The 14654-nt window shown below is 39.1% G+C and overlaps 1 non-coding gene and 1 pseudogene across 1 annotated transcript; both read left to right on the forward strand.

Annotated features, from left to right (window-relative positions):
* The window catches only part of LOC124775964, a 56198-nt pseudogene that overhangs the window by 14936 nt on the left and 26608 nt on the right, over nucleotides 1-14654 (forward strand).
* Trnas-cga lies at nucleotides 1061-1135 on the forward strand. Its single transcript has one exon. It is a non-coding gene; the product is annotated as a tRNA-Ser (tRNA).

Genomic DNA, 14654 nt, shown 5'->3' on the forward strand with positions numbered 1-14654 from the left:
GACGGCCTAACGGTGTGCGGGACGGGACCATAGCCCAGCTTCATGGAGACGGTTGCGAATGGTCCTCGCCGATACCCCAGGAGCAACAGTGTCCCTAATTTGCTGGGAAGTGGCGGTGCGGTCCCCTACGGCACTGCGTAGGATCCTACGGTCTTGGCGTGCATCCGTGCGTCGCTGCGGTCCGGTCCCAGGTCGACGGGCACGTGCACCTTCCTCCGACCACTGGCGACAACATCGATGTACTGTGGACCTCACGACCCACGTGTTGAGCAATTCGGCGGTACGTCCACCCGGCCTCCCGCATGCCCACTATACGCCCTCGCTCAAAGTCCGTCTACTGCACATACGGTTCACGTCCTCGCTGTCGCGGCATGCTACCAGTGTTAAAGACTGCGATGGAGCTCCGTATGCCACGGCAAACTAGCTGACACTGACGGCGGCGGTGCACAAATGCTGCGCAGCTAGCGCCATTCGACGGCCAACACCGCGGTTCCTGGTGTGTCCGCTGTGCCGTGCGTGTGATCATTGCTCGTACAGCCCTCTCGCAGTGTCCGGAGCAAGTATGGTGGGTCTGACAAACCGGTGTCAATGTGTTCTTTTTTCCATTTCCAGGAGTGTATATTTAATAACCAAACAGACTGCTATCTTTGTTAGTTCCTGTCTTTCTCGTTTCAGACATTACAAACACGTACACTTAACTCCATGTTTGATGTATTTTGTATTTCTCGATCGTTTCAGAAAAATCCGCAACATACTGTTCCTACACTGGAAGATAATGGTCTCTGCATTACTGAAAGGTAAGCATTAACTATGAGTTACAAAATACGCATCAAATCTCTGTTCACCGTTATCAAATAACTGATGCAGATGCACAAAAACAAAAGCATTATTTCGGAAGAGAATCAGATGTTACAAAAAAATTCTGAGTTATGAAATATATTGAGATATTATTTGACATTCCAGCATTAGCGTTAAAAGAAGAATCTTTGGTCAGGTAGGCAGATACATCGCAAGACGAGGTACTGACAGACGTAAAGCTGTGAGGACGGGGCGTGAGTCGTGCTTGGGTAGCTCAGTTGGTAGAGCACTTGCCCTCGAAAGGCAAAGGTCCCGAGTTCGAGTCTCGGTCCGGCACACAGTTTTAAACTGCCAGGAAGTTTCAAATACATCGCAAGTAATGACATATGGTTGTAGGAGATCGCGAGATTTTAGATGAATTATGGTCTGACGATCAGAGAAGAAATTACATTCGTATACCACAAAATAATGAAATTGGCAGACTAGCTATAAACTCTTTTCTTTTAAATATTTCTGAAATCAATCTAGTACACAACTGGAAAAGGCAAGCTTCGCTTGTGTTTTCTTGTAGTATATTTCTTAAACTCGCGAGTGTTTTTTCCTCTATATAAGAGGTTTAGTCTCGCGTTTTGTAGGTGTAAAGTGTTTTCAGGCAGTCTGTAGCGCGTTCTTATTTCTGCTGAACAACCTGCTTCACAGTTCGTAAGTTGTCAGCTTCCATTGGTGACTCAACAGGAAGTTAGCAGGTTTCACGTATGATTTTATAGTCAATTCTCAAGTTAGTAATGCTGGGATGGATAGGATGTGTGCACACTTTGTGCGGAAGCAGGAGGGGGTGCCCTCAGGTCGCTAACAGCTGAATGTGCTTTTAGATGCGGTCAGTCGTCCTCAGGCTGCCTTGGGACACAGTGGTGGCGGAGAATCTGACCCAAGGGTTCTGCTGCCGAGGTACCTCCCTGTGTATGGTAGATCCGACCTCAGAAGTACGAGTGATGGGTGGTAAAGCATTTGTGTCGCTCGAGGCGGAGGGCCAATGTGGAGGCTGGCCGTCTGGCCTCGCCCATTCGCCTTGTGAGTGAGCGGGTGGCCGTTCCTTCAGCAGGGTGTGAGGAGGCACAGCCTTCATGGTCGGGAAGAAAGCCAATGTGCTCTTGGTATAACTGCGGGGGAGCTTCACCCAATGTGTGGACGAGACATCTCCTGTGGCTATGAGGCGTGCGGGCTGCAGTTGTCTGCAAGTTGCGGCTCACGCCGGTGCCAACGACGCCTGTTGCTTGGGTTCTGAGGCCATCCTCAATACATACAGGCAGCTGGCGGAGGTGGTGAAGGCTGTGGTCTCGCATGTGGAGTGCAAACGGAGCTCTTAGTTTGGCAGCATTGTCCCCAGCGTCGATCGTGGTCCTTTGGCTTGGAGCCACGTGGGAGGTCTTCCCCAAAGGTTTTGTCGACTCTGTGACAGTCTTGACTGCAGATTTCTGGATCTGCGTTGTTGGGTGGGGTATTACAGGACTCGGCTTGAGAGGTTAGGGATGCACTACACAAAGGAAGTGGCTACTCAGGCAGCAGAGTACTTGTGTAGTGCACATGTGGGTTTTTTAGGGTAGGAGTTAGGTTGAGGTTCACTCGGCAGACGACTCCTTGATAGTGAAAACAGATCTCGATCAGTCTAAAGGCACTTTGACTCTTAAAATTTTGTCAGTAAATTGTCGAAGCATTTGCAACGAAGTTCCCAAATTTACTTCCCTCTAGGAAACTTCTCGCGCTCAAATTACTCTCGGGACCAAGAGTTGGCTGAAACCAGGAAGTAGAAAGCATTGAATATGAAATGAAATGAGCGTGTGGCATTGTTGGCCGGGAGGCCGCAGCGTGGTAAGTCCGGCCGCCGAGTGCAAGTCTTACATCAGTCGACGCCACGTTGGGCGACTTGCGTGCCAGTGATAAGGATGAAGTGATGATGAGGACAACACAACATCCAGTCCACGAGCGGAGAAAATCTCCAATCCGGCCAGGAATCGGATCCGGGCCCGCTGCATAGGAGGCAAACACGTTACCACTCAGCTAAGCAGGCGGACAGCTCTGAGACATTAAGCGGTCGAAAAGACAGATTAGACGCCATGGGAGCGGGGGCAGGGGCGGTGTTCATTGCAGTTGACAAAAATTTTGTCTCTACTGAAGTCGAATTTGACTTTGTCGGTGATGTTATCTGGTCACAAATAACAGCTCTAAACTGGTCTAGATGAAATCAGGTTAATTTTTGAATGTTTTACCGGCCACCCGGTTTTACAGTCATTGACAGAAAATACACATTCAGTAGTGCGGGAATACCTAGTTCACGCAATATTAGTTGCAAGCGACGTTAAACACCAGGTGTAGGCTGGGATTCAGTACAGACAGGCTTGGCAAGTTCTTTTGAATACGATTTACTGTCTTGAGTAGCAGCTTAGATAACCCCCACACACACAGTGGAAATATTTTAGACCTTGTAACCTCCCCACCGTAATTTATAAGAAATAAATGACAATACTTAATACAAATGGGAGCCGAGTGTAACCTCCCCACAAAAATTTGAAAGAAAGAAATATGACAGTATTTAATTATGAATGCTAATGGACATTGCGCTATGCGTAACCTGCCCACAATGAAATGTACTGACAATGGCAACAAAAATGTGAAATTCGCAATCTGACTCAAATATAAATTCTTCACAAAAAATTAAGGTCAATTCAGTGATAAGAAAATTCAATTAAACCGAAATATCGGTCTTTGGCCCTGTGTAAAACAATCAGAATTAGATTCTTACCTCAGTATAACTGGATGTCAAATTTCTGCTCTTTTTCGTGCGCACGGCTTGGAGGAACTGCATTTCAAATAATAATATTCCTTTTCTTTGTGATTTTACTGAATTTTTTTTTTAAAAAAAATGTGGAGTGAAATGGGAAGTGCAACGAAATCTTTAGTTCAATAAAAATTAAATTTTTGAAAAAATGCTTTTGAAATAAAACTTATTGTCGGGGCATTTGTTGGAGAATAATTACAATAAATAAATTTTTACATTATCTAATGATTATATTAATTAGCAGTATACCTCATTCAGCATCTTGACCAGTGTTACCGACCGCTCTGCATGACGACTATTAGCGTACTGCACTACATGACGACTAGTAGCGAACTGCACTGCACGACTACTACTGACCGACTGCTCGTAACTAAATCGAGCTACAGACTCGCAACGACTACTGACAGAGTACTGCTCTGCATAGCGACAACTAGCGAACTGCTCGCAACACTCGCGCGGTCAAGCGCATACCCTCTGGTCAGAGACGCTGCAATGTCTCGCCATCGCTGCTACGTTACATACGTGTTTCATAACCCTCCACTGGGGGGGCAAAAATTTGGCAGCGATGGTGAGTCATTTGGACTTGCCAATCGCGGCAAAATTTTTCATTAATTAGTCAACTTGTACAATTTACAGAATGTTTAGATACATGAATTAAATGTGGTGCACATGCACAGAGTACAAAACATTTCAGACAAAGACAAAATATGAGTACAAAACATAGTAGCAAATCAGAAAACTGTATATACAAATTATTTGACAGATAACAGAGTGCACACGCACTGAAAAAATTCTTTAGCATATTCAGAACAAATAAACAGACTGTCAAAAAATCGTGTTGATAAGTGACATGAGTGTACTCGCACTGGAGTTGAGAACATATTAGCAATTGACGAAATGTATATACAATTAGTAACAAATGACATAAGTGCATACGCACTGAAGTATTGACTATACAGAATGAGTACAAATCATATTGAAAAATGAGAAAAGTGCACAGGCACTGAAGTTCAATAGAACACATATTAACACCTAACATAAGTGCACATGTACTGTAGTTCAGAACATATCATAAAAATAAAAATGTATATACAATATAAAAGACAAGAGTGTACATATACTGTACTTCAGAACAAATCGAAAAAAAAATGTCTTTAGCATTTTCGCAATAAATAAACATAATGGCAAAAAAAAAATCATGTCCAAAGTGCACACGCACTGAAAAAATGTCTTTAGCATTTTTACAACAAATAAACATAATGGCAAAACATCATGACGACCAGTGCCATAAGTGTACTCGCACTGGAGTTCAGCGAATCGAAAAAAATGTATAGCCATGAACATAAATGATGTTACCAAAAAATGATTTTCACTATGTGACAAGAATTAGGATAGGAAAGGGAAGGATTGCATCATGGTTGTAGCACTTTAGATTGCACACAGCTGTTCTGAAAGTCCATATCTTTCCACAGAAGTACAACATCAAGTGACACAACTTGAAGTTCTTTTCCCATCAGAATTTATCAGCGTAGCCAAGACACTGAACTGTCGTAGTAATGTTCCATGTTTTCATTTTGGCAGTACATTAGGTACACCAAACAGTGGGACCATAATAACGTCTTCACCGCTCACGGTGGTGGACAGCATGTCGTGTCAACACCACGCTCTTACAAGGCACACCAACGGAGAATTAGTGCAAAACCAAATATAGTGCTCCATGATCACTGGGATAAACAGGACAAATGGACATTGCAGTAATTCAGGGTAGTTAGCTCATGAGGTGAAGGACATCAAGTCACATAATATTGACAATTATAGTCTTCATTAGTAGTTTGTGGCATTCATAGCCCAGTTATTGAACATTTCTGTACCAAGTATGTAGTATTACAGAAAAATGTTCATTAATTGTTTTACACAGAATCAGTAGCCTTCTTTTCTTAGTTACAAAGCATAGCATGGTTAATTAATCATTTGTCATTCCAATATAGTAAGAATCATTAGCCTTCTCCTAATTACAAAGCATTATGAAACAATCGCATTCTTTTCCAGTTACAAAGTATGGCATAGTTAATTAATTATTTGTCAGTTAATTAATCATTTGTGATTCCAATAGTAATAATCATTAGCTTTTTCCTAATTACAAAGCATAGTTAAACAATCGCATTCATTTCCAATTACAAAGTATGGCATAGTTAATTAATCATTTGTCATTCTAATATAGTAATAATCATTAGCCTTCTCCTAATTACAAAGCATTATTAAACAGTCACATCCTTTTCCAGTTGCAAAGTACATCTACATCTACATCTACATTGATACTCCGCAAGCCACCCAACGGTGTGTGGCGGAGGGCACTTTACGTGCCACTGTCATTACCTCCCTTTCCTGTTCCAGTCGCGTATGGTTCGCGGGAAGAACGACTGTCTGAAAGCCTCCGTGCGCGCTCTAATCTCTCTAATTTTACATTCGTGATCTCCTCGGGAAGTATAAGTAGGGGGAAGCAATATATTCGATACCTCATCCAGAAACGCACCCTCTCGAAACCTGGCGAGCAAGCTACACCGCGATGCAGAGCGCCTCTCTTGCAGAGTCTGCCACTTGAGTTTATTAAACATCTCCGTAACGCTATCACGGTTACCAAATAACCCAGTGACGAAACGCGCCGCTCTTCTTCGGATCTTCTCTATCTCCTCCGTCAACCCGACCTGGTACGGATCCCACACTGATGAGCAACACTCAAGTATAGGTCGAACGAGTGTTTTGTAAGCCACCTCCTTTGTTGATGGACTACATTTTCTAAGCACTCTCCCAATGAATCTCAACCTGGTACCCGCCTTACCAACAATTAATTTTATATGTTCATTCCACTTCAAATCGTTCCGTATGCATACTCCCAGATATTTTACAGAAGTAACTGCTACCAGTGTTTGTTCCGCTATCATATAATCATACAATAAAGGATCCTTCTTTCTATGTATTCGCAATATATTACATTTGTCTATGTTAAGGGTCAGTTGCCACTCCCTGCACCAAGTGCCTATCCGCTGCAGATCTTCCTGTATTTCGCTACAATTTTCTAATGCAGCAACTTCTCTGTATACTACAGCATCATCCGCGAAAAGCCGCATGGAACTTCCGACACTATCTACTAAGTCATTTATATATATTGTGAAAAGCATAGTTAATTAATTATTTGTCAGTTAATTAATCATTTGTCATTCCAATAGTATTAATCATTAGCCTTCTCCTAATTACAAAGCATTATGAAATAATCGCATTCTTTTCCAGTTACAAAGTATGGCATAGTTAATTATTTGTCAGTTAATTAATCATTTGTCATTCCAATAGTAATAATCATTAGCCTTTTCCTAATTACAAAGCATTATTAAACAATCACATTCTTTTCCAATTATAAAGCATAATTAAGAATCATTAGCCTTCTCCTAATTACAGTTAATTAATCATTTGTCATTCCTATATAGTAATAATCATTAGCTGGCATCATGGGTAATCGTATTACAATAAACAGTGGCAGTCCTTAGCCAGTTACAAAGTATATTTAGTATGACAGAATAATGTTCATCAGAAGTCTTAATTGAAAAGGAGAGTCAATTATTGGCCTAGCATTAACATAATACATTGAGTGATACAAATTATTGGCACTCATTGGCCATTAACCAAAACATGAAAACTCAACATGGAAAACAAGAGCTAATTAATGGCATAATTAATAACAATTCATTGGGTGACATTAATTATTGGCACTCAGTGGCCAGCAAGTATTGAATAGAATAAAACATAGTTCATCATTCGGTATTATTCCGATCATTATGAAGTCATTATTAAAGATCAGTTAATTACAGTCATAGCATTAATAATCACAGGCATTTTAAATAGTCTCATTACAATAAACAGTGGCAGTTATTAGCCAGTTACAAAGCATTATTTTATATATATATATTTTTTTGTCTCATTAAGAAGTCATTACTCAAGCGACATACTATTCAGAGCTAATCAGCATTACTCAGAACTTTCTCAAACTGGTATCACTATTTGGGACCGGTAATACATTTTTTTTTGTTAGCAATGCATTGCGTTGGGATCGATAATTAATTGCTGAGGCATAACACTATTTGTTTTTGACCTATTGCTGCAAATGAGGATAGGTAACGTCATTCGTCATGAGTCAGCTGTAGCAATGTTATGTAACAGGGCAGTATATGTGATAACATTTATAAATCATAAACACAAATGGGTAAAAAAAAATAAAAATGCAAGTACTAGAACAGGTATAATAAGTAACAGGTTTAGTATCATGAAAAGCTTCTCCTGGAAAAATATACAAAATGGATTATTGACCTGAAAGAAGAAACGCACACTATGCTGAAAAGTAGTGAACTTCGAATTAACAGGTAGTGAAATGTGTATAAAAATGTGTTCCATAGCTGTCCTTTCCAAAACTTTCCATCATCCTACTATGCAATGTAACACCTGCTGTCAAAACAAACTGCAACAAATACTTAAATAACTACATAGCCTAAATATATAACTTCAACATTATCCTCATCTGTAAAGAAAAAAACTTCATTATCCATCACTTCATTATCCATATTATCATAACTTCATTATCATCATCACCTGTAAAGAAAAACTTCATTATTCATAATACCATTTCCTTCGTCATTATTCATCAGTATTCATTATCATCTGCAAAAAAATCACTTCATTACTCATTATACAACTATTCCTTATCTCTAGCATATTTCATCACTAAAACTAAGATGTGTAGTTCTGTCTGACAGCCTGCATCAATCACCTTGTATTCTGAAAAAAAGAATTAGTTAAGACTGCTATTCTACGATGAGTATAGTATATTCTTGTTAATGCTTGTTAATCCTGATCCATTTACTCTTCCTCATAAAGTTATTGCATCTTCTATCGTTTATTCCGTAGGTGAAATTCCCATTTATGTTGAATTTATTTCTTACATGCATCATTTCTTTCTGAATTTGATGAACAAAGATTAATGTCTTGCATTTAAATCATATACCCACTAAATAATGACTGGTTTATGGTAACATAATTAACCATACAGCATAACATGACAGAAAACGTAATATGTCAAAGACATTGACAGTGTTCAGATGCAAAAATGTACACAGAATAATACAATGCAGCAGCAAAAAATGTAAAACAGTCACGATGTTGAGATGTCATAGGGCAAAAAAAATGTCAAAGTCAACTGGTGTGTGTTATATCTTAACTATTTAACTATTTCACAGTGCATATAAACAAAACTGGAATACAATCGTACATAAAAAGACAAAATGTGACGTTCGTTGTGTTCAGCTTTTATGTAGTGTAGTTAATCGAGGCGAGAATTAAAGACTTTAATGGAGAGAGAATTTGATAAAATTAATACGTCATTACATAGAATTGCATAATTATTCATAAAATACGTAAGTTCATCTGGAAAAATATGCACGGTCTGATGTGTAACGACAAGAAAAGCGACCTGCTAACCTTACCTTGCCGGGCACTTGCCAAGAAAAATACGATAATCATTAGTAATTAGTTAGGTGAAGTAATTGCATTAGTAAATGGCATCATAGTGTGTTGAATCATGAAGTGTCTTCATTCAATAAACGGTTTAATATTTGAGATGTGGTGATTGCCTTTCGATTTTCTAGTTCTCAAAGTTTCGACGTGTACAACATTGGGGTGAGGGATGCTGCGAATCCGATATGGACCTGCGTATAGAAGTTCAAATTTACTGCACTTACCTTTTAATTTACTGGATAAATAGTGTGTACGTATTAATATCTTCTGTCCAACGTGAAAGTCGCGGCGTGTACAAACTTGTTTTTGCTGTCTTCTCCGGCGCTCTGCGGCACGTTTGATGTTGTTCAGCGCAATGTTAATTATTTCGTGGTGTCGTAGGCGACGTCTTTTGGGGAATTCTACTAATTCTTTAATTTTGTTTGGTGGTTCAACGTTTTTCAGTATAACAGACGGAGATAGCATAGTGGATTCATTTGGAATGGAATTAATTACATCTTGGAATGAGAGTATGTGTGTATCCCAATCAATATGTCTTTTGTGGCAGTATATTCTACACAGTTTACCAATTTCTTTCATTAATCTTTCACAGGGGTTCGAAGAAGCATGGTACTTGGATATATAAATCGGAGAAATGTTTCTGGCTCGTAACATGCGTGTCCATACGCTACTACGAAATTGTGATCCATTGTCAGAAATTACTTTCATCACATGCCCTACATGAAATAGAAAATGTTTTACAAATGCTTTCGAAACAGTTTTGGCAGTAGCTTTGCGTAATGGAGTGAAAGTAACAAATTTTGAAGTGAGCTCAACAGCGACAAAGATGTAGCAAAAACCTCTGTTAGTTCTCGGAATCGGACCAAAAATGTCTACAGCGGCCATATGTCTTAATTTAACAGGTATAATGGGATATAAAGGAGGAATATGTGAAGTGGTGTCTGATTTAGCTTTCTGGCAAATTTTACAAGACGCTAAAACTCGTCGTATACGTTTCTCCATGTTAGTAAAATAACAGTTCTGTCTCAGTATAAGAAAACATTTTCGTGCTCCGTAATGTGCGTAACTTAAATGAGTGTACCACATTAGTTTGTTAACCAGTTCGTCAGGAATGCATAATAACCAATTGTTGCTGTCAGGATGAGAGCGGCGAAACATAATGTCATTGCGTACAGTGTAGTGGTTTCTAATCGTAACATTATTCTTATCTTGCCAAAGGTGTTTAATTTCTTTCCACACATTGTCTTTATTTTGTTCTCGTGCTATGTCCTGTAATGACGATGAAATAAAGTTTTCAAATGCAACTTGCTGAATGTACATGACACTGAAATTTGTTTTGCAGAAGTTGTTTGCTACGTCTTGCTGATTGTTGCCGAGAGAACGCGATAGTGCGTCTGCTATAACATTTTGTGTGCCGGGAATGTGAACAATCGTAAAATTAAATTCTTGTAAATATAGTTTCCATCTGCTTAATCTGTCATGAGTAAATTTAGCTGAAAGTAAAAATTGTATCGCTCTGTGGTCTGTGTAAACGGTAGTATGTCTGCCATAAAGAAAGTGCCTAAATCTCGTGAAAGCCCATACAACACATAATGTTTCAAGTTCTGTAACGGAATAATTTCGCTCAGCAGGTGACAAAATGCGACTTGCAAATGCGATGTTTTTAATTACTATTGAACCATCTTCTTCAATTTCCTGGAAAATATGTACGCCTAAAGCGGTGTTGGAACTGTCGGTGGCAATGGAAAAATTTCGGGTAAGATCTGGGTGCGATAATAGTGGTGCATTTAACAAAGCATGTTTCAGGTTCATGAATTCAGAGTGTGCTTGCTTATCCCAAGACCAAATAGTGTTTTTACCTGTTAATTGGCATAGTCTAGGCGTGTCTAAAGCAGAATGGTGAATAAATTTACGAAAAAAGTTAATTAAGCCCAAAAAACTGCGTAATTGCTTCTTCGTCGTAGGAACGGTAATGTCACGTAGAGCTTGAAGTTTTTCCGGATCAGGTGCAATGCCTTCTGCTGAAATTACGTGTCCAAGAGATTTTATGGAAGTTTTGCCAAAGTGCGATTTACTAAGATTAACTGTAAGTCCTTGTGCATGGAAAGTTTGTAACAGTTGTTCAAGAATCATATTGTGTTCCGACCAGTTAGCTTCTGCGATAAGAATGTCGTCTACATACGTCGTGATTCTGTCCTTAAGTTCTGTCGGAAGTATTGTGTTCAAACCGCGAATAAAAGCTGCAGAAGAAATAGTTAAGCCGAACGGTAATTTGCGAAATTGATAACAGTCGCCGAAACAGAGAAAAGCTGTATATTTTCTGCAATTTGGATGAAGTTGAATTTGCCAAAATCCCGATTTCAAATCTAGTGTAGAATAAATAGCTGTACCGTGAAATTTCTGTAGAAGTTCCTCTAGTGTCTGTGGTCGATCTGTTTCATTAATAATAATGTCATTAATGTGACGTGAATCAAGTACGAGGCGAAGTGAGCCATCTTTTTTCTTAACAATATGTAGCGGGTTTATGTACGGACTAACTGCTGGTTCAATAATTCCTTGATCAAGCATATCTTGCAATTCCTTTTTAACCTGTTCTCTGTGAATATATGGAATGGGATAATGTTTAGCTTTAAATGTATCGTGCTGTTTGACTTGAAATTCATACATAAAGCCGGACATAGTACCAGGAATGTTGTCAAAAACTGGAGCTTGCTGTAAAAGAATTTTGTGTAATTGCGTTCGTTCGTCGTCTGTAGTTGCACTGCTCTCTTTAACTTTATCAGAAATCATTTGCATTACGTCGTAGTCAACTTCGTCTGGAGCATTATAGTTGTGTACGTACGTATCCGTGAACAATGTGGGATTACAGTCTATGTTACGTGTTGCGGAAATGACCTCTGTACGGTTGATTGTTTGTTCTTCCGCAGATAAAGAGTGCTGAAATTCTAAAGCCAATTGTACATTTTCATCCTTTAACATTAAATAAGAATTCTGAAAATCAATAACTGCGTCGTGTTGTACCAGAAAATTCGTACCTAAAATAACGTCTGTTGTCAATAAAGGAACAATCCAAAAATTTGAGTGGAAAGTATGACCTCCAATACAAAATGATAAATGCGTCTGTAATTTAACGTCTACTCCTTTACTCGGTACTGCTCCTTTCACTTTTGTTTTGCCTAATGGTAATGTCGGATACGTATTCTCTTTGTTGCACTCGTTGAAAGTCTCCTCATTTATTACTGATATTGGTGATCCGGAATCGATTACTGCTGAAAATTTCGATGAACCAATTTTAATTTCGATAACAGAATGTGAAATGGTTTTCTGAATAACTGGTCTTTCCTGCAGGAGAGTGTCTCTGATATCGTCAAAAGTAATTACATTTTCGTGAACAACATTTTGAGTGTCAAAGGTAGTGCTTGTATTATTAGAAGATGCGTCCTGTGCAGTATCTAGTCAGATTCTATCTGATGTGTTATTATTATTAGGAGGGTTCTGTGGCTTTTCGACTATTTGAACTGTCCTATTACTTCTTCCAGACGTGTTACGCTCTGGATGGTACCTACTGTCGGGTTCATTCATGACAATATGTTCTTGCGTATGATTTTGCTGTTGGTAAGACCGACTGTTATTATATGTACGCTGGTAATTGTGCTCATCGTTTTTACGTCTGTCGTAATAGTCATTCCTATACGGTGTATTGCGATGGGAATTGAAATACTGTCTTCTTTGTACATAGTTGTTTCTCCGCTCCCGTGCGTTACTATTTGTTGGACCAGGGACTATACGTCCACGCGGCGAAACATTAAAGCCTGGTTGACCTTGTGTATTCCATTGTTGGTTAGGTATGCTAACCGGCTGGTTTTGATGTTGTTGTTGTGGAACACCTCTATTGTTACTAAAGTGTTGTTCCTGTTGCTGAAAATTTTGACGGTATTGATAATTAGAATTTTGCCTGTTATTAAAGTTTTGGTAGTTGTCGTTCCTAAAGCGTCTGTTATCTTTCCGATTGAAATTACGTCCCTGATCATAATTGTAGTACTGTTGTTGACCTTGGTTGTTACACGAAAAGTTTTTGTTTACAAAAGAATAATCAGATTGCTGTACTTCCAAGAGCTGTAAAAGATCTCTGAATGCTGAAATGTTTTCTTTTTGCTGACCTGTTAGAAGTGATACTCGTAATGACCGTGGTAATTTGGAAATGCATAATTGTATCAGTGCGGATTCACTGTATGGTTCACTCAGGTATTGGTTTTGTTGTACCATGTGCTCAAAAAATTGCGTCACACTGGGAAAATTTGAGTTCTCGTAATTCGGCAAACTAATTAACTGATCTTTAATTCCGCGCTGTGTCGTCTTCGACCAATACGCTGACAGAAATGCATTCTGAAATTCCTCTACTGAGTAGCATTGCCTCGCGATCGGTCTCATACGAGTTGCCGGTTCGCCTTCCAAGAAACTGCAAATAAATTCAAGTTTATGTGTTACAGGCCAAGTCGGTGGAAGAGCAAAGCTAAATTGTTGAATCCAATCCAGTGGGTGAATCTGCGTTCTATCGTTTTTGAAAACCTTAAACTTTCTCACTGACAGAAAATGTTTGTAGTCGAAATTATCATCTCTGTGTGATGGAACAGGTTCAGGATCGTAAGCGAATCTATTGAACTGTGGTTGATCGGAATCTAAGTCCCGTACTCTCTGTAGATTACCCAAATTATACGCGCTGCGTGAGTCTGACACATGTTCATAAAGGGGCGTCTGTTGTGGCATGTTATTAACTGAAATGTTTTTCATCTCTGTTACTTCTTGTAAATTTGACAACTTCCTACGTAACGTGTTGTTAGATGAATCGATCTCATTAATTGTCTGCTGTAAATTTTGAAATTCAGGTGTTTGATTAAATGAAACCGGTGAAGTATCGTCTGATTTATTGTCATTAGTATTTTCGATAACATCAATACGACTGGCCAATTCATCACATTTTTCAGTCAGTATTTTAACCTGATCATCGGTTTTAGAATCAGACGCATTAATCTGTTTTTGCAACTTACGCGTAGTTTCGCTCAGTTTTTTAACATCAGCTTTGATGACATCGCAATTCTGTGTTAGTTCTAATTGTTCGAATCTGTCTGTCACTGTTTGAATATTTACTGTGTGTGTATCTGTTTTTGATTTAAGATCAGAAATTTCATCCCGTAATTCCGCGTTCAACTGTTCTATGGTATTAATTTTGTCGGACACTGTAGTAATATTATTGTCTACATACGTCTTCGCTTTCGCGAACATTTTACGTTTGTCTTCTTGTCTCTGAGCCGTGATTGTTTCCATGACTTGACGTTTTACTTTGATTTGATCCTGAATAAATTTACGGAAACGCGTATCACTGTTTTGTATGTGCTGATTAAAGCGCTCGTTTATCTGAGTATTCTGCTGTTCGAATTTCGCGTCTATCTTTTCATCCATT

This window comes from Schistocerca piceifrons, chromosome 2 (genome assembly GCF_021461385.2).
Source record: "Schistocerca piceifrons isolate TAMUIC-IGC-003096 chromosome 2, iqSchPice1.1, whole genome shotgun sequence".
NCBI classification, from domain to species: domain Eukaryota; kingdom Metazoa; phylum Arthropoda; class Insecta; order Orthoptera; family Acrididae; genus Schistocerca; species Schistocerca piceifrons.